The following is a 21,669-nucleotide window of genomic DNA, read 5'->3' as shown; positions in this document are numbered from 1 at the left end:
CACACACATATACCTGGTGTGGAAATAAAAAAAAAAGAAAAAAGAACCAAAAAAAAAAAGAAAAAAAATCACACTGATCATAAAAAAATTAAAAGTTAAAAAAAGAAAGTTATGTTGAGTATGAAAACTCTTGTTCATTACATTTTACTTCATAATTGCAACCGCATGTATTTGTATTCATTGTTGCAAAACTTGTTGTTTGTTTGCTATCGTGATCAAAACCATTGATCTGAAGCTCAATGCTGATGCTGTCATGTAAATAGTTTTCTAATCAGCAATAAATATAACAATTTCTGATCAACCCATATCAATTGCATGCTTAAAATAACATACCGGTTAAAGCCCCGCCCATTTCAAGACAACCCGACCCACTTCCAGGTTAAATCCCGCCCACTTCCGGGTTAGGCCCCGCCCAGTCCGAGTACAGATACAGATACAGATAATTCATATGGTTAACAGATACAGATACAGAAACAGATAATGCTGTACTCGCTCATCCCTATATTTACTGTATTTGTGCTTGCGCGTCAGTGTGTCTGTTTGATAGAAAGACACAGACACAGAAATTGTTCCTAATGCCTCTCAAATGAAAGGAATATACCATCACTGCCATGTATGTATTACTAACACCAGAGTACAATCATTTTCTGTGTATGTACACATTTTTGATAATCAATTCAAACAAGTTCACATGCAATAAAAATGTAGCTACTGCAGCATATCATAAGGCACAGCAATGAGTGGTATTCAAGTAAAACAATCAAGCTGAACTCAGGATCACACTATCAAGAAAGCAGCAGGTTATGATCAAAGGCTTTGCTGAAAGAGTAGCTTTCTAAGTCTTGCATATGTACAGAACTGGGTTCTTTTTCTAACTTCGTTCGGTGTTACACTATGGGAATCGCCCATGGTGTGACCAACTATGGAAGCTCCAATGACACCACGTCTGTCTGTGACAGACAGGTCGAACTGTGCTAGGGCCACGCCCCCTCATATAATCACTGTCGACCAGCTCCTTACAAATCATTCTCACTTTCTTCCCGTGAAGAAAACTATACTAAGCTCCCTCAGCGCTTCTGGGCTAGCTTGGTTGGTTATCTGCTAAACAGTTCACAGACGGACCGTTAAGGACTATGTCGCCGAATGCAGTTCCCGACCCAGTCTGGATTTGCTGAGTAAGTACTTCGCAAGAAGTATTTTACCTTGTGGTTACACAGTTTGAAGCAGTGTCCGCGTCAAGGCGAACTGCTTTTCTGTTGGCTAGTAGTCGGTTGCTTAGCTGTGTAACTCTTTTACCATCTGGCTAACGCGTTACGGCGAGCCTCCCTGGGTTTCAGTTTCTCTCCCTCCTCATCCAAGAGGAGAAGAGTCAGGGGCAGAAAGTATTCCAGTGTCACCAAGCACTTTCACCATGTTCACAGTGTCACCAAGCACTGCCAAGAGCTCCCAATCTCGGGAGCAGGCAGTCAGAGATTTCACTACGGTGATAACTCATCTCAGGGATTTGGGGTTCAACATAAACTGGGAAAAGAGCCGAGTAGAACCCACGCAATGTACAGAATATTTGGGTCTCAAAATAAACTCTCCTACCGCGTCACGCTATCGGAGGGGAGATTAACGTCTCTCGGGCAATGTCTCTCCCTTTTCTGGCTGAGCAACGCTTTGCCGTTCAGACTATGCCTACGCCTGCTCGGCCTGATGGCGTCAGTAGTGTCTGTGGTACATTTGGGGTTTTTAATGATGAGGGATTTTCAGCGTTGGGTTGCAGCATTACACCTGTGCCCACACAGTCACCTCAACCGAAGGGTGAAAATAACTCTGCCGTGAGTAGCAGCCCTCCACCCGTGGAAAGACACGCCGGCTCTCGCATCGGGTGTCCCGCTAGGGACGGTGTCATCCAGAGTAACCATGACAACGGACCCTGTCAGGATGGGGAGCGACACTGTTAGGGAGAACAGTGAATGGCACATGGAGCTGGAGATTAGCCCAGGCTCACATAAATGTCTTGGACCTTATGGCGCTGTTTCTGGCTCTGAAACATTTTCTGCACTTTTTCCAAGATCGACATGTTTTTCATCAACCGCCAGGGCGGCACTCGCTCACTGCAGTTGCACAAGTTAGCTCGCACAGTGATTTTGTGGAGCAGCGGGAGACTGCTGTCTCTTCAAGCAACACACGTGCCAGGCGTTCTAAACAGGGGTGCAGATCTCCTGTCACGGGAGAACCCTCTGTACGGGGAGTGGACTCTCCACCCACAGGTGGTAGGACAGATCTGGCAGAGATACGGTGAGGCAGCTGTAGATCTCTTCGCCTCGCAGGAAAACACACAGTGTCCAATGTTCTTCTCTCTGTCAGACATAAATGCACCACTGGGTGTGGATGCTTTAGCCCACCCGTGGCCAAACGTGCTACTCTATGCATTTCTCCCCCTCAGTCTGATCTCCCCCACCCTGGCGAGGGTGAGAGGTCAGGGCTTGTTGCTAATCCTGATAGCACCGCGGTGGTCATCCAAGCATTGGGTAGCAGAGATAATACAGCTCCTGGCGGGAGAGCCATGGCCTCTCACCATACGCAGAGACCTTCTCTCCCAAGCAGGCAGGGAGATCTACCACCCTCACCCAGACCGTGTAGCGCTCTGGACTTGGCCCATGAGAAGTGGAACCTGAATGCATCAGGCCTGTCAGAACGGGTCATTGACACCATTCAGAGCGCAAGGGCCGCGTCCACCCGCACTCTTTACAGCAGAAAGTGGCGGGTTTTTGAGGAGTGGTGCGAACATAGGGATACCATCCCTTTTTAGTGTTCTGTGGTGGACCTACTGTGTTTCCTGCAGTACATGATGGATAAAGGGAAAGCTTTCTCCACAATTAAGGTGTACTTGGCTGCTGTCTCAGCTTGCCACGTGGGTTTCGGGGATAAACCGGCAGGGCAACATCCCTTAGTTTGTCGTTTCATGAAAGGGACACGCCGCAAGCTCCTGGTTTCTCTGGTTCCTCTGTGGGATTTGTCGGTCGTGTTGGACGCCCTCTCTCATCACCCGTTTGAGACTATGGAGGCGGTAGGGATGAAGTTTGTCCCTCTTAAAACAGTTTTACTCTTACTCTCCACTGCAAAGCGAGTAAGTGACTCAGCCTATGTGTGTGCAGTTTCCCCAGGGCTCTCTAAACCCTGTTTGCGGCCCAACCCAGCATTTGTGCCTAAGGTGGTGGAGTCAGCCTACAGGTGTCCCTCAGTGGAGCTCTTGGCTTTCCACCCGCGTCCTTCCTCCTCAGGAGAGGAGCAAACACTTCACATGTTATGCCCTGTCCAGGCTCTGCACACGTATGAGTCGGACGGCTGGGTTCAGAAAAGCGGATCAGCTGTTTGTGTCCTGGGCTACTCTCCACAAGGGTAAGCCATTGTCCCACCAGAGGCTATCCCACTGGATTGTGGAGGCCATATCATTGGCCTATGAGTGTAAAGGTTTACAGGCCCCACAGGGTCTGAGAGCTCACTCCACAAGGGGCATGGCCACTTAATGAGCCCTTTTCAGGGGGTGTCAGTGAAGGAAATTTGTGCGGCAGCAAGTTGGGCTACGCCTCACACTTTTGTGAGGTTTTACAGGCTCGATGTTTCCGGACCGTCCTTGGCACAGGCTGTGCTGGAGGTTACGGTGCCGGGGTTAGTGTGACACACGCGCACGTGGGAACAAAAGGACAAAAACTTTTCGAATGGCACACAGGCCAATCACAAACACAGGTCTGCTCCCCAGCGCACAAACCAATACACACATATAAAGTACTACAGTAGTATTATATACGTGCAAATCTCCTCAGGACAGATGTGATGTATTCTTCTGACCAGGTGTCTCAGCCTATCATCAGCTAGCCTGCAGGGGAGAGAATAAAAGACAGAAAGAAACAGATAGAGATTCAAGGCTCAAGGCTGAGCAATTAACTAACACGACTTCAGCTTGATAAATAGTATTGCCACCTTGAGGCTAAAAGACAGCAAAGATGGCCTTCCCTACTGGATATTTGTCTAAAGGCGTGGTACTTTATATCTTGTTGGACATTCCTACACAATGCACTTAATAATTTAACAAATTAATTATTGCAATGACACACCTGACCAACTGCCCAAGAAAGCAAATTGAAGCCAGTGTTTAGACCTTATCTTTACTAAAACAAAGATATTCTTTTGATTTTATTTGACAATTGCACCCTACAAAAAGGATTTATGTAACTATTTTCTGATCTGCCACTGCTAGGATGGCAGATCTGTCAATATAAGGATACTTTCAAATGACTCAAAGTCATTCAGCAATGTTTACGATGAAGCAGCCCCTCATAAACCCAACTTGGCTGTAGAAATACATCAAACAATAAATGCGAAGATCACTCAACAAATGTACAATGCATTCTTTATTTGTAATTGCCTCCTATAAAATATATGAACACAAATTGTGAGAAATGCTGATCAATATATTTGTTTTTCAGTTATACTTCAGTTGCCATTGAATTTGTCTATTTTATTTGTTTATTTTTTACAATTGATTGATTAAATTAACCTGCATGATTGCACGCTGAGTTGATTGCAACTCAGTGTGCACCCAATCTGCCAACCTATACAGATTACAGTGGATCAATGCAATTGTTTGAACAATTGCAATGTTGTGCAGGCAAAATGATGTAAACACATCCACAAATAAACACCCACGGGAAAAATAGACAAAGACACTGAAAACGTTTTCACAAAAATCTGTATGTGTGGAAAGAAGTCCTTAAATAAACCATTACATTTGTGAATTTGTCAACAGGCATTAATACTCTGAACTGCACCTTTTATTTTCAGGACTACTATTTAATGGCATGGACTCCTTATTTTAGTAATGCAATGCAAAAATATTTATTGAAGTATGTATTTGATGAAATGTAGGGGACATATAGTTTAAATGTGTTTACCATGACGTTTTCTCCATTTGACATGACATTTCATATTGTACAGTACAATCATACCTCCACAGTCTATGTGGCTCTCATATTCAGGTCAATACGATAGTATCCGTTGCTGTGGCAAAAAAAAAACTAAACAAAAAAAGCATGAACAGTTTGGAAAGTACTTCAGAAAAGATAGTATAATCCTAAGAAACACACTGAAGGCAGTCCAGCGAACAAGATCACAACAGCTTAGTTTATTTGTAGCCCTTTCCCTTTGATTTCATGCCTTGTCAACTACTGGTGGGGTTGCCCAAAACAAAAATATCTGTTTTTTGTTTGCACTTGGCCTGTTTCCTACTTAGTGGCACATTGCCAGTCTACATAAGACTTCAACATAAGGCTGTTTTACCTGCAATATATCTTAAATCCTAAGTAAATGCATGTTGTAATCTGCACTACTTCTGTTCTTCACGTCTTCATTCTTTCCCACTTTGAAGGACACATGATCCCTGTGTTTGCTATTAGATCTGATGCTTTGACTTCTAGACTGAGAGGCTTTTTAGTAACTTTGGTCAGCCTGTTTTGGGGGGATTTTGGAGTTGACCTTGAACTGTGTGGTGCCAACCATACATTTTTAACTGTAGCTATTTTATTTTAAATATATACAAAAGCAGTAATCTTTGAACTGAAAACTGAAGTTTAGGCACAAACATCTGAACCAACTATGTCTGGGATTAGATTTGTTAGCTGATTTAAAAGCCTAGGGCAGCAGCCACAGTTTGCACCAAACAATGTGAACTGACACAGACTAAACAGTCTAATTCAACTGATGCATGGTGAATAGCAAATGACATCAACCCATGTATCTTACAGTGTTGAACATTTGCTTGGCACAGGCTCCCTCTATCTTTCTCTGTTGATCTTTCTCAGGGACACATATAGCCTACATGTACAGAACTGCAGCTTTGTTAAAGCAGCCATATTATGCTCATTTTCAGGTTCATAATTGTATTTTAATGTTGCACCAGAATAGGTTTACATGGTTTAATTTTCAAAAAACACCATATTTTTGTTGTACTGCAGTGCTCTCTCTCACTGCTGCAGCTCCTCTTTTCAGCTGGTCTCTGTTTTAGCTACAGAGTGAGACCTCTTTTCTTCTTCTTCTTCTGTACCATCTTTGATTGCACTGCACATGCCCAGTAGCTCAGATGTAGAGCATGTCAGCTAGCTAGCTCCATAGACAGTAAAAGAAAGGCTGTTTCTACAACTTCGGTCAGTTACAAGGCAGGAGTAGCTAGGAGACTTCTAAATGAGGGCGCACATGTAAGTAGTTCTTTTGTAGATTATGGTGAACTTGTGTGTGTTGTAGCAGTGCTTTGCTATTGAGAACAAGGTAGCATGCTAGCGTTAGCATGCTAACGCTACGAGCTAATGGTTGCGGTTAGCCTGCTCGTTTCGGCTTGTGACGTCACAAGCCGTGCCGATTTTGAACAGCTCACCCAGAGACTGAAGGCAGGACACATTCAGAAACTGTATCTCACTCTAAACAGCATGGATGGATTTTTTTCAAAGTTTGTATGTGTGTGGAAGCACTAGAGACACAACATAACACCCCAAATCCCAGAAAAAGTGTTTTTTTCATAATATGGGCACTTTAACCATTACATCAAATATCAAAGTTGTGTCTTATATTTATGTCAAGTTTAGCAGCTTTAGCATACAGTCTTTGGTTCCTTAAATTATCACACAGACTAGAGATAGGTATGGTAACAATGATATGATTAAAACATATTTTATGATAAAATGAAATAAATACTTTTTTCTGTAAAGAATTTTTTTTTTCTACAAACATTATGTAGGACTTGTAGGCCTATATTCAGAATCACTTTCACACCCATTAAGTGTGATGTATAATGAAATGAAATACAATTGGCAACATACTGCCTTATTTTTTTATTTTTCATCTCACAAGCAGGTAATCTCAAATTTATCCCAAAACATCCATGAGAGACTTGAAAAGAATTGAGTCTCTTATCACCCCTGCAAAGTAAAAAATACCTCAGACTACACTAGCTGATAATATCACTGCTTATCATGATTCATAAAACTTTGCTGCGTTATGAATTTCTACTTTTATTCATTGAAGTGGACTTGCTCCATATGTATTAAGAGTGAATGTTTTTGTTATCTCTTTCCTTCAAAACTTAATTCAAATCTCCTTTTTTCCATATGAAATCTCCTAAACAAGGAATTTCCATCTGTTTGATGTGTGTGCTTCTCCCTGTCCCCCTCGCACTTCTTGCATCTTCTTTCCATATTAACAGACTCCCTTCTTCATTATACCTATCTGTGTAGTGAGCCTTTCCTGAGGGAAAGTATGGCGCTTCAACACCTTGTGCTTTCTAAGTTAAAAATAGTGCTCTTCAGAAAACGAAAGGTTATCCAATTAAAAGTAATTGCCTGAGACGAGGAATGGATGCACTGTTCTTCCAGGAAATAAATAAATAAATGATGGCAACAAGTAGCCCATGCCGTCTGTTATTGCATTATTCAGCGTGATGTCCCATCAATCTAACCCCCCCCTCCCCCACCCCCACCCACGGTCCTTCTCATTCTCTATTCTCATATGTTAGCATACAAATCAACACATCAAAGATTTTGAACTCTTAATTTAGAGAGAGTAAAAAAAAGGACACTTTCTGACTTAATATTTCACTGAGTAAACAATAGCAGAAAACATTTACAAGTTCATTACATTTTCTAAGAAATTTACAAAAACCACATTAAACATATTTAACCCTTATATGTTCATATTTTTGTTACACAGCTAATTATCCCGGGTCTGGTGGACCCACCACATTATTAGGCTTTTAAATCAATACAGCCATAACAATTTATGTAAAAATACTTAACAGATGTTTACTTTAGGTCAATTACCAATTACATATACATCATTTATGGTTCATATATGCCATTTACCCCTGTGATATCACATTTATGATCATATGATCATTTTCGTTTTTGTGTGAAAACAAGGAAATTCAATTATAAAAAAGGTAAAAAAAAAAAAATAGAAACAAGATTTTTGATCATTATTTGTGCTTATTTCTTAGAACTTAATCAGAACAGGTGAAAGTGCTTGAAATGTAACAATTTTGTAACTTTGTGTGGGAATAGCAGGTGCAGAAAGACAACATAGTTTCATAGCACCTACATTTAAATACACTCGGGTCCAGTAGACCCAAACACCTCATATGTAATAGTTATGTGTAGGGGGGGTGTACCGTGTGCAGTCATTGAAAATAAGTTATTTTTTTATGTTTTGTTATGTTCTGAGCCAAGGCCAGTGAGTTTGAGTTAGAAGAAATAATAAATAGCATAATTTTTCTTTTAGCAAACATTGAAAACGGGTCCCACAGACCCGAACACCATACAAGGGTTAATCATGTTCATACCTTTTTGAGTACAAGTTTCTTTGTTTAACACAATTTTCTATTTTATCATTTCCAGATTGAAAACCTCATAATAAGCCTTTAACTGGTAGAGAAGGTTGTCCAGCTGAAAATCCATTCAGCCACTGTGGAGATATCAATGTCTAAAGTCAAGAAAACTGTCTTGCTGGAAAACTTGACGGTCTAGGTTTCAAGGAGTATAGTAGGCTAAAAGCTATAGGTGGGTGATTTCAACATAAATGACTCAGCGAAACATACATTGAAACAATATTTTACTGAGGGAAAAAGCATTGCTGAAAACATAAAACCTCTTGAAAAGTCTCCTTTATGTGTCATCTTAAGTGGATATTGAGCTGGGAAACATAGGACCCTGGGAACATAGATATGATCCCCTTCCAGAACATATCCAAGCCTTGCATGTAAACTCAAATTCACAGTATTTTTCCAACCAAAACACATGCTTATAGTGCGTACAGGAGTTTATACTGTACAGTATTTAGTCACTATAGCAACCTCTTTACGGTACTTTTGCCAGTACAACACTGATAGTATTTAGCAAAACTGTTCATATCATAGACTAGACCGGCACATACGGGTACTATTTGAAGTGTTTGGATTATTATTTTGACAAATGTGTATGTATTTATTTTTTGTCAATCAAACCTTAGTTTACCTGAGTGTCCGCGATACAAATAAAGGTTGATCGGTCTGCTGTCATGCCTCTTGTGACAGTGAATATTTTCATCTCTTATGTGCCTCAAATCTCAGTGTAAAAGCCTTGGTTGACTCACTACTCAACAGCTTTTCGGCATTTCCTGTTTCTCTCCTTATGTGACAGCGCAATTCTTTCCCCCAAAAGCCTTGGTGATCTGTTCTATTGCTTTGCGTTTTTTGGCTGTAATGCTGAGTGAGTGATGCACACTGACATAGCTAAGGTCAAGACTGTGTTGCTTTCAACCTGTTCTTACTACTAACTTGTCAAATACAGCAGTGTGGTCAGTGGCCCTCAGTGTCTGATACCGTCCCAGAAGGCACCCTTTCAGCATCTGTATGGGTTACACTGGGCACTCAGAGCAACTGCGGAGTGCTGTAAGAATGGATGGGTCAAACAAAGACAGGACTTTCACCTGGGAGACCAGTGTTTGTGTCCTGTGTGAAACCAAAAGTCACTGTTATGATGACATTTCCTAAACTTAACCAAGTAGTTTTGTTGCCTAAACCTAACCAAGTAGTTTTTTGATATTTTTTATTTACAACGGGATTACCCTGCACGTTGAAAATTGACACCAGAAGGGATACCCAGAGCATTTAAAAGTGACGCCAAGGGGTCCTGACCAAGCTGCCGTATTTTCACGAGTTGTGAGTGACAATGTGTTATTGTATATTCCTGTACTTTTAGTTCACAGGTTTAACCCTGGCTACCTTTTGCACTTGTTTTCAGTGTATATTTAACACATCATTGTTTTTTTATGTTTTAGTGGACAGCAATGCTATGTCCTCCAGCCCAACACTGTGTTTGCTTTGTTATATTGCCTCCTGAAATGAACAGATGAATCAAAGCAAACATGCACTCACATGTAATAGAAACTCTCAGACAGAGTCATGCTTTCTTGTTTTCTTTCCCTTTTTGACACACACAGAATTAATGAACACTATACGTACACAGTCTGCAGATACAGTTAATCAATAGAGGATCATAATTTTAGTCGTCAATCTGCAGTTGCCAGACAAAACCAGTGAGGGGCAAAGACGCCTTGCAAGATAAGGAATGGAGAGCAGGGTATTAAAATAGGTGTGATTGAAAAGCCACAAACAATTGAAAAACCACAAAAAAGCAAGGCACATCAAGAATGACAACAAGCTATGATGAGAAAAGAAGAGAGTATGGCAGACAGAAGACGGGAATATCAATGCTGTCCTCCGTTCTCCGCTCTGCAGTCTTATTGTCAAAAGTGGAACAGAGTTGTTGCCTCCTAGAGTCTCTGCCTCTGCCTCTTTCTGTTTTTCCCTTCCACTTCCACTATTAGTCTTACTTTCTACCTTTTGCCCTTATTCCACCAATTTATCTTGCTTCTTTACACACCATTTTCAACTCTGTGATCCCGCCTTTCCTCTATCTGCTATATCTCCTCCCCATTCCTCTTCCACTTTCCCTCTTATCTCTATTTCCATCCTTTCGTTTTTCTGTTTACCTCTCTGTTCTTCCTTACGTTTGTCTCTCCCACTCTAACCCTGTTTTCAACTCACTTACTCTGCTGTTTCCATCTTTCCCCTTCCTTCTGTCAATCATCTCTCTATCTATCTCTACGTTTCCTCCTTACTGTTTCTTCCCCTCTCCCTCTTGCCTGTTGCATTATTCAGATGTGAATCTTCCATTTTTTTTCCTCCCTGTACCAGCTTGAGATTTCTATAGGAGGCCAGTGAATGGGCAGTCTATGTCTGGCAGTTATCCTGATTTGCTGTCAAACACCTGATTGAAGCCTATTCAGGATGATGGAGTGGGGTTGATGGGATTGGGAAGGGCAGATGAAAGGAAAGAGTTGCCAAGGGTCAGGGAGTCAGAGGACATCTTGTCTTTATCTATCTCCACCAGATGCCTGTCTTTTGGCTTGTCTGCCTTCTAAACAGGTGAATTGCGTTACTTTAAAGACCCCGGGACGGAGAGTGTGTATGTACGGGAAGAGATGGGGGCATATTACTTTTATATAGGGCTTTTTTTTGTGCACATCAAGTGGCTTTGTAAAAAGGTTGGAAAGTCCTCTTCTCCGAGAGATTATTCTCTTTCTAGTCAGTCTCTTTGAGGGAGAAACTGTTTGGGACTGGCAGTGCTGAAAAGGGGCAGTTGTGACCTGAAATCACCACCTCACTGGAATGGCACATACCTGTTACAAAAGCTGCAATGTACACACCACACACACACACACACACACACACACACACACACACACACACACACACACACACACACACACACACACCTTGCCACTTCAGCACCATGGCCAGTGGCATCCTCAGTGATACAGCCAATGCCAAGAGGAGCTTAACTCTCAGCACCTTGGACAGCACTCAGTCAAAAGCTTACAGGGCAAGTGCATGTTTGTGTATACAGTATGTGTCTGTGAGAGACCAAGCCATAGTCCTATAAGCTGCTGTGACAGGCACGTATCAGAAACAAAGAGTTTTATCCAACAATACATATTACACTGCTACTGCATTATGCCTCGCTCTACGTATAAGGCTGCTGCCTGATGTAGAATGACATTTTGGATTCTCACTTACAAGACATGAGCTATCACAGGCCTCCTTTTTTACTATATAATCTACAGTCAGATGGATGGATTGATATATGCCTACCTAAGCATGAGAGAAAATGCATGTACCACACAAGACCACAGTCATTTTCTGCATTCATCATCATTTTTCATTTTTGCAAAGAAGGAATATAACAAGAAGGAGCAGCCATAGTGAGCTGTTAGATTAAGAGCTTGTAAGAAACTTTACCATGCCCTGCTTTTGTGTGAAAAACTGCTCATGCTGTGCACAGCATGAGATCAGATCGTGATTGTGATTATTTTTGACCAACTTCTTTATTAGCAATGTGGGTTTGTTTGGCTGCACTGTAAACAGATACACACGTTGCTCTTCTGTTGTATTTCTGTAAAGTAGCTGCTCAAGTTTGCTGTAGCGTTAAACTGCCCTTTCTATTATGACCATAATCGTGGGCGGTACCAAATTAATCAGGACTGAAATTTCAATCAATCAATTCCATCAATAATCTCTACCAACATCAACAACTTGTGTGGGTAAACACAAGCAGTCCAAGCAGGCCATCGCAGTCTTTGCAGGCTCCACATAGCCTTTACGTGTAGTTACATGTTTGAGTAGATCATTCAATATTCTGTTTCAAATTGAATGAATGATATGAGTTGAAATAAATGGCCATACTATACATATATCCCCAAAAACATTTATGTGCAAACACAAATCCGTTTACACTAACACAGACATTTACATCTCTTATTTATGCATAATGTAAACTGGCATTTGCTTTAGCTGTTCACCTCCACTCCCACAATGCAATTACACTCTTAGCTCTTCTATCACATAAACTACAGTTGCATGCAAAGTAACATTTCACATAAGATTGCTTGTGTCACTCGGATTCCCCATACTAAATGCGCACCCTGTTGCCACTGAGTGTTCCATCAGTCCACACACACAAGCCTTATTTAGATCATAATTGCAGTAACTATATGCTCATCCTTTTTCTCACATCAACACTAATACACAACCCTCCGACACCAGTTTTTCACCCTGCAGCTAATTAATGCTCCATATAGCAACACACCATTCACTCAGTCTAAAACATATGAACTGAGTTCACTGGATTCCCACGCTTCATTCACACTAACAACAAACGTCAAGAATGTTGGGCAGATGGTAAAACACGATAAGTAATATTAACACCAGACATGTAAAAAATAGACTTTGGTGTTGTAAATATAATAGATATTCCAACTTGTAATTCAAAGACACAACATATTCATTACACTTCCATTGCCATGGTGTTTTTACATACATATTCCCCACTCCTTAACCAAGTAATTGCCAAGGCTTAACCATACCGTCACCATGGAGCAGCAGAACATGCTCAGAAGAGTAATTTTCAAAACGCACTACAAAACCCATTTAGAGTTAGAGTTAAAATAGAGCAAGAATAAAACGTATCATGTAATTTTCTCTTTAAGGTAATTGTGAGAGAATTATAGGCTAAAACTGTATTGTTTAGACAAGAGCTCCAAAGAAGACTCATACCATTAACACCAACATTACTTTTCTTTATTAGTGTAATACGCTGCAAAGTACAATCTTGTCCCCATATGGACAAGATTACACATATTATAGCAGTACATCTTGTTGAGTTTTTTAATCTAGCAGTCTTTATTTCTTTTAATTCAGTTTTGTTATCTTCTCATTTTCCATTCCTTTTCACAGAAAGTGTCTCACTCTCTTTGTCCCTCTCTCTCTGTTTCGTTCTCTCTGTTTCTGTTTCTCCTCTTTTCTCTCTCCCTGGCTGTCTCCAGCATTATGCTAACACATTTAAAGACAGGCTCCTGCTGTGCAGAGTAATCCTTCAGTGAAGCTGCACTCCCTTAATATGTCTGCGGGGCCTGTGATTCCTCCTAAACTGATCTATTCCTTGGATGACACCGGCCCCAAGGTTAGAGTCACACAGGCCGCACACACACTTACATACACATGCAAGAGCACAGTCACACTAAACATATCTGCATGCATACATAGGCTACGTTCAGACTGCAGGCAAAAGTGGCCCAAATTTTTGGGGTCAAGTGACCAGGTCAGACTTCTTCAGAAGTAGTGTGAACACTCAAATCTAGCCCAGATCTGATTTTTTCAAATCAGATTCAGGCCACTTCCATATGTGGTCCTGAATCAGACCCAGATCTGAACAACCAAGGCGGATATGATGCGACTTTTACCTCAATAACCCTCGCTGCGCCCTCTCTCCCCGCGGGGAGGGGCGGGGCCCCCTGCTCCCGGTGCAGCTGTCAACCTGGGCGGACTGTCCTCAGTGCGGGTTAGAGTTTAACTCTGTGTTGTTTTTTCATATAAATGCTAACATAGTGTTAAATTGTAAACTCAAAAAACAATGGCACATACACATGCAAACATACACAGCCACATAGCCATGTGCCACTTGTATTACAAACCATGCATGAAATCACGTTAACATCCATAAGCAGACAGCTGTCCATAAACATACAAGGATATCCTTTGTTGTGAAGTCAAACCCACAAAACTCAATAAACTCAACCCAATGTTTTAGTAGTCAGTCAAAGATTCTTGATTTGATTTTTGGTGTTTTTAAAATTATAATTTTCTGTTAGTTTTATTATTGTAATAATAATTTCTTATAGTAAGGATTACTATTACGTGTAATATTAATCATGTTCTCAAGGTCAGCAATTCAAGGTCATCAGAAACAAAATGAAAAGACTCTCGTTTGCTAAATGTGTGACCTCTTCAATAAAGGTTCACTAAGTTTGTGCTCTAAATCCACAACAAGCACTTGTTCAACTTTGCTATCATGTGACGTCACGGCGGCATTTAGGAAGGATTTGGTTATCATCCCCATCTTAGTAACTGCGGCTATTATTTCATCAGGATGTGAGACAGAGGGGGCTTATTCGATCAGGATGTTATTAGACTGCCTGTTAGATGGTGTGGAGGTATAGGACATCAGATCCTGCAGGGGTTCAATTCCAAGAATAGCACTGAAGACAAAGCTATCTTATGTAATGTACACACAGGCAGGAAAGGACCACCACTAGCCTGCTAGCGGTGATGATTTGTGTGATGTGAATAAGTCCTCTTGTCTCTGCTATTCTGCTGTTGGTAAGAGCAGCAAAAAGCTGCATACCACCATGACTCAATGCAAGTCACAATCTGCTTCAAGCCAGGAGTGAGCTTTACATGGAGGGCATGATGCAGAAGGTTTCAGTTCGTCTTTTCCCCATGTGCCACTCTCCACTGTGTAGGTGACCCTGCCAACTGGTGAAATAGTGATAATACTATAGTGATAAGAATGAAAACTCTTGATGGCTTCCAACCCCTGAGCATTGCCACATGGGACCCTGTGCCCCCTATGCAAACATCCCCACCCTAATAATTTCTTATTTAAGCCTGGTTCACACGGGACGATTTTAAAATTGTCGGCCGATTTTCCAATCCTGAGAGACCCCACACACGGTGATAAAAAATCACGGGTCTAACAGTTTTGGTCGTACAGTGTGTGGTGCGCAGCACACGGCAAAATCAACACATCACACACAAACCGATTTGAGTCCCGAGCATTCCCAGGTCAGACGGGAAATCTCACAAAATCCCACGAGATCAAACGTGACTTCAGAGTAAACAATCATGGCGGACGAAGAGGATGCAGTGGCGATAGTTTGTAGTTTGTTTTTAACCGAAAAAAAAACGTTATCAAAAGAAAATGCGGTGGTCAAAGAAGTGGAGACTACGCGAGCATGGACTATACTTGCTATACTTATCTCTGACGTCCACCGGACTTTCTGGTGCGCCATGCCGCCGGCTGTTTTGATTTGGTTTCCCGGTGCTTTCCTCGCCGCCTCGTCACCCCGCTTTCTGATTGGCTGCACGCCACAGTCCACAGGCTGCGTGCTCGTTTGTCCCCGGGGGACACCACACACGAGGAGAAATCCGGCCAAATAAATCCAACATGTTGGATATCCCCGATTTGAGATCGGAGCGGTCCCGACGTCCTTCCGAGCAGACGAGAGCAGTCTTAACACACCACACACGGCAGGAATATCTGATCAGATTATTTTACGATAGTCGGAGCATCCTTAAGATTGTCGGAAGGGGTGAATCGGGGCTAAAATCTGCCTAATTATCCTGCCGTGTGAACCAGGCTTTACTAAACTTACAGTTAGACTATTAGGCTGCATTTGCTACGCCTGCCTGTTGATCAAGTGTCTTCTGTTATTAAACAAAAAAGCTGGCAATATTCTCTATTTTTGTTGGCAACACATAAGACCAAAACCAACAATGAACCTGTCCTTCCAACAAAATCATACGTGTAGCCAAAGCCTAAAATAAAGCTTATACCTCTGTGCCATAGGTCGTCATTGTTATCCAAAAACTATTAAAAACACATTAATCAATCAAGCCACACTTTTGCGTTTTGTGATATGTTCCTCATGTAATTAATATGGGCACTGTAGTTTATGTAGAAGCAATCCCACATATGCCATCCTTCTGCCATAAATACTCACTATCGCAGCAAACAACTATTTACTGTACTTAAAGGGATATTTCAGATATTTTGATGTGGGATGGTATGAGTTACTTATCCATAGTCAGTGTATTACCTACAGTATAGTGGTCGGCAAGTCCCTAGTTTGGAGAAACAGACCGAGTACCGACACGGAAGCTAAGCAATGTTCTTCTGTGGAAAGGGGCAGCAGCAAAGACGTATTTTAGCCACCTAAAAAAAAGCCCACCAAAAAAAAACTATATCAGTTTAACTGTACAATATATTGAGAAAACGTGCACCTGTTTACCTTGCCGTAAGACAGCCCTTTCCTTTCCACAGAAGTTTCCCCTCTCTCTTTTAGCCGTTCAGCCTCCCTCTGCAAAAGTTCTTCTTCTGTTTACTCTGGCACATACGTGTTCCTCTTGTTTCCGCAGTGAACGACATTTCTTTGTTGCTGTCATCATCATTTTTATTTTCTTGTACAGTATTTGTTGTCTCTACCATAAACCAATAAAAGTCTGACCCAAACAGCTGATCTGCGGCATAATACAGTGCGTGTCACAGTTGCACTTCTGCGTAGGAATACAGAGATTCTACTGTTGAAAAAATGTGCCAAAGAAAAGTGATGTTTGACTGCAAGGTAAAGCAGTGAAAATATTCTGAATACAGCACACCTTTAAACTGATTTTTTTCTTTTTTTTAGGTGGGCCTTTGTTTAGGTGGCCATACGTTATATGGTTATGCTGCTGGCCCCGTCTATAGCAGTACATTACTTTGCTTCTGTGTCGGGACTCCGGCTGTTTGTCCAAACTAGGGGCATGCCGACTGCATCAGTTAATACACCAACTATGAATAAGTACTGTACCTCATACTCACATTTGTTCCAAATCTGTGCTGCCTGTTTAAGCTCAGTGTGCAATTTTGAATCAAAGCTAAGCAGGTGTCATTCTGGTTGCAGACAGATGGGAGGCCTCATGCTGAAATCAAAATCCTATCTCCTCCTCTATTTCTCTCTCACTCTCTCTGATCTCTCTTTTTATTTGCCTATCTCCATATATATCCTTGCATCAGCCTACAGGCTGGCTTTTCACTCAAGGGGCTTTTATATTGACAGTTTTGCATGAATCTGGTGGGGTTTCCTTAAAACTAAAATACCTAAAACTGTAGTTTTAGGGTACTTTCCCGAACCAGAAAGCAATCCATAAAACTTTCCACTTAAATGAAATGGTCTGAGATCGGTTGCAGTCGCACTGAAGTGAAGCACTATGAACACAATTTGTACTTCTACAGAAGTACCATTGGAGCTCCATGCCATAACATTCATACAGTAGTACCATTTTTTGCATTGTTTAGAATAAAAGAGTAAACCTATAATGTTTATGTATACATACTGTACATACATATGTTTTTTATGTGGAACACATTGATGACACTCTACATACATATAAAGTTCGATTAGTTTTGCTTATAATGCATAACTATTGTCATTAGAGAATAAGATGACATTCTCCCTAAATTGTGCTCACTTGGCTCCAACTGTTTGTAAATTCAAAAGTGATTAAAGATGTTTACAGATCCTTTACCAAAGCAAAATTAGCAATACTACACTATAAATAAGGTCTGCTCCTTTTACTTGCAAAAGCAAGCATTAATTGTTGTGATTTGGTTTATTTTGTCCACTTTGGGACAGCACAACAGTGACTTTATGAAGTTGTTATAGATAATTGCAAACAGTGGCCTTTTTGCCCCAGCAGACATGGAGCAACATTTAAGATTATTTGGAATTGTGTTTCTGGCCAGCTGGCAAACAATATCCACTGTTCTTTTAGCTCTATTTTGGTCTCTGCAAACTCCTGAGCAAAATATCTTCGTCTTTAGCTAAAAAACGCTTCACTGTGTTTACCAGGTAGTGGCTAAAAGTTTCCGTCTGCCTTCTGGTGCAGGGCAGGTAGTGGTCAATGGGTTTGTCATTAATGCTTGAATGGGTAACCGGCATTAACTTTAATGTTGTAGTTGGTCACGGTGGAGTTAAATTTAACGATTGGGTAGTCTAATCTATAAAACAACTGATCATCAATTACATTTTGTATGTAAAGGTTAGATAAATGTAGTGGAATAAAACGTATAAGTATAAAGTAGTATGAAATACATATACTTAAGTAAAATACAAGTAGCTTAAAACATGTACAATACTAAATATACTAAATGTATTATCTAGCCCCAGCATCAGCTCCTAGCACATCTGCAAACGTATCATTAAGCAGAACAACAGTAAATCAATGTGAAAGCTGGCCAGCAGGGTTAGGGGGTGTAGCAGACTATTGAGCTTGGGAACTATTGGGAACTTGGGTTTGAACTCAAACAGTCTCTCTCAGTAAGTTAGCCTCTTCCTCTCAGCATTCCTCCCAGCTAGTCTTTCTTTTTCTCCTTCTCTTAATATTCTTCGTCTTATATACAGACACACCATCAATCTTCTACTTACATTCAATCCTTCTACTATTATTGTGTATCACTGGCTTTCTTCATTTCTTGTATTCATTTGGATTGCCATACTATTTATAATGTTGAAGCCATGTTAGTCAATTACTTAAAAAGTTTTTCCTCTCTCTTTCTACTGTTTCATATTCTGTGCAGCCCTTCCTTTTTTGTATTGGTCCAACATTGTATCTCTCACACAGCATATGCATTTATTTCTCTTTGTCACTTTGTCCTTTGCTTTCCATTTCTCTCATTGTAGATCTGCATCCCCTGCTCTCTTATTCAGCACATCCTGCTCACATTATATACCTGTCGCTCTCCTTGTAATTTTTATTCTCTTGTTGATATGTCTTTCTCTTTCTCTCTCTCTCTCTCTCTCTCTCTCTCTCTCTCTCCAAGCACTGTCTCCTCTCTCCCTGATGAGGCCAGCCCCTCCATGGTGATGAGACAGACAGAGGGTGATTAAAGTGGAGTCTCATCTGGTGGGAAAACTGACCTCAATCAGAACTATTCCACCATGAGGACGCTCCCCTCCTCAGTTTCCATCCATCCATCCCTCCTACTCAGTATATTCCTGACTCTCATCCACCATCCTTTATTCTCCCTGACCCGCTCCCTCACCATGTCAGTGCTCCCCATCGCTCATCTCCCCTCTCTTGCTTTCTACTCTCATTTCTCATCTTCCCCCATACAGTCTCAGTGATCACTCTCAATTGGCATCATCGGTTGTATTGTTCTGTGATGGTAATCTGTCCTTCTGGGGAACTTTCAAATTTGTTATCATCGGCTGTGTGCAAGAAAGCTCATATTTACAAAAAAAGTTTTAAAAAAATAGTTTCAACGTTCTGAGTGTTCTTGAATCTGTTTGTTTTAAATGTAATTGTTTTTTTTTTAATACTAATATAACATACTATAATATATATATATATATATATATATATATATATATATATATATATATATATATATATATATATAATGTATTCAAATTATTAATTATATTAAATCATAAAGTGTACTGTGGTTACTTTCCTTTAATCTTTTCAGTTTAATGTGATGGGGTTTCATGTGTGTGGTGCCTTGCCCTGTGTAGATACAAAATGTACTGTTGTGCCATCAAGGTCTGGCATATATGGTTAATCAATACTGCAAATCCTCATAACACTGGAAATCCTCAACAAGTGGTTGTCTGTTAGCTTGTCAAGTGAGCCAGCTGAACTGGGGGAGTCACACTCACAGTGCCGGCTGAGTCTGTCTCTGTACTCGGTCCAGTTCAGATGGTTGAACCAATCTGCATATTTTTGCAGATTGGTTCTCATAATGGGCCGGATGGGTGAGACTGAACCGGGCATCACTGAGAGGACTCATAGTAACTGTAAAGCTGCATCCTTAATCATTCAACCAGGGATTAGAGTGGCCTGGAACGATCCAAAACTGCTCTCTGGCACCTTGGATTAATAACAAAATTTATCTAATTGGCAGTGTCATTTTGCAGTGGCGCACCGCTGTTAGTCGATGAATAAAGCAAATGTCTGTGATTACTTCATGTGTCTGTAATAACAGCAGGGCAGTTGAGTGTCTGTTATCTAAACAGCTAAAGTCAGATGTAAAGTTAAGATAACTGTGTCGGTAGGAAACTGTGTTTTTCATCAGATAATGATAAGATATATCAGATTAAATCTTATGTGAACTCAGTTTGACTAAAATGACAAAATTATTGGTTTTGGCGAGACTAGATTAACTGAAATGTTCAACAAAGTAATATAAGTATTTGGGGGCCCCAGGCAAACATTCTTGCTTTACTTTTCTCCCTTTCTCTAACTGGGAATGTTGGTATTGGCAGTGGTAGAAGTACTTGCGTAGTTATTCGGAATACAATTATATTATATATTATATCGGAAGTAAAATTTATAACTATTAATAGTAAAACTATTGATACCACACTCTATATACAGTAGCAGCATTTGGTTTTGTATAGCATTTAGTATTTACTTTTTTGTAATAGGTAATTATTTACAGTATATTGACCAGTATAGTGTTGATTTTTATCTGACCTTATTATTTTGTCACAGGTGCACTTATATTAAGTACTTAACATTGGGTTTTGGCATTACAAAATGTGGCTATACATTTTTGTTGTTGTTTGTCTGGTCCCAAAAAGAACACAATTCTCTGCATGTATGAAAATAAGGACATATTTGTGTTTTTATGTAAATACTTCATCGTTGCTGTAATTTCTGTCTCCTCCTGTCCCCTTTAGATTGATTGTCTCTGGTAGAGTAACAAGTTGAGCTACTGATACTGATCAGTGTTAACACTTCCATTTTTAGCCTGTAATTGCACTAGCACAACTGGTATTTACTAGCGTTGTGTGTGTGTGTACGTCGTATGTGTGGAGAGCAATCTCAGTGTGTCCTTTATAAATGTCTGTCAGGTCCAACGTGTGTTGTCATGGCAACATTTATTCACAAACTAAATAAAACACGTTCCAGTTTTAGCTTTTCAGTTACTACAATGTATCACAACTGTCGGCCTTTGTGACACTTTTCGACTTGTGCTGAAAATGTTACATGTATTTCCCACAAACGTTCATTAGCTCGAGCCCACACAAGTGTGTGAATGAATCATGTGTGTCATTTTCTGGGGGTGATTGTTATCTACAGTGAAGCTAGAGGTGGATGCTTCAGTCCCCTTGTTTCTATTGTGGTGCTGTGACTAAAAAAAAGAAAAAAAATTGAGGCAAACCCAATATAAACAGAGAGATTTCACCGCCCTCTCTGTGTACATAATGAGCAGGGATTATTCATTTGTTTATTGGTCTTCTTCTTTCTTGTCTCCATTTTATCACATGACAGCTACGGGGAGCAGCTGTCATATGTCCTCTCTTGTATTCAGATGAGGAAAGCTCAGGCACAACAATTGTAATTAAGGAGTTAAGAGTGGTAAATTTGAACCGTTATATATTCTGTATAAGCTGGTGTTTTTTCACAGTCTGATCACTCAAGGGCAGAATGTGTTT

At 40.6% G+C, this 21,669-nt stretch overlaps 1 pseudogene; it reads left to right on the top strand.

Annotated features, from left to right (window-relative positions):
* Window positions 1-2,014: 2,014 nt before the first annotated feature.
* Window positions 2,015-3,670, top strand: LOC116045587 (annotated as a pseudogene).
* Window positions 3,671-21,669: the final 17,999 nt, after the last annotated feature.

The sequence above is a fragment of the Sander lucioperca genome, chromosome 5, assembly GCF_008315115.2.
Source record: "Sander lucioperca isolate FBNREF2018 chromosome 5, SLUC_FBN_1.2, whole genome shotgun sequence".
Taxonomy (NCBI): domain Eukaryota; kingdom Metazoa; phylum Chordata; class Actinopteri; order Perciformes; family Percidae; genus Sander; species Sander lucioperca.
This window is presented reverse-complemented; position numbering and strand designations above follow the sequence as displayed.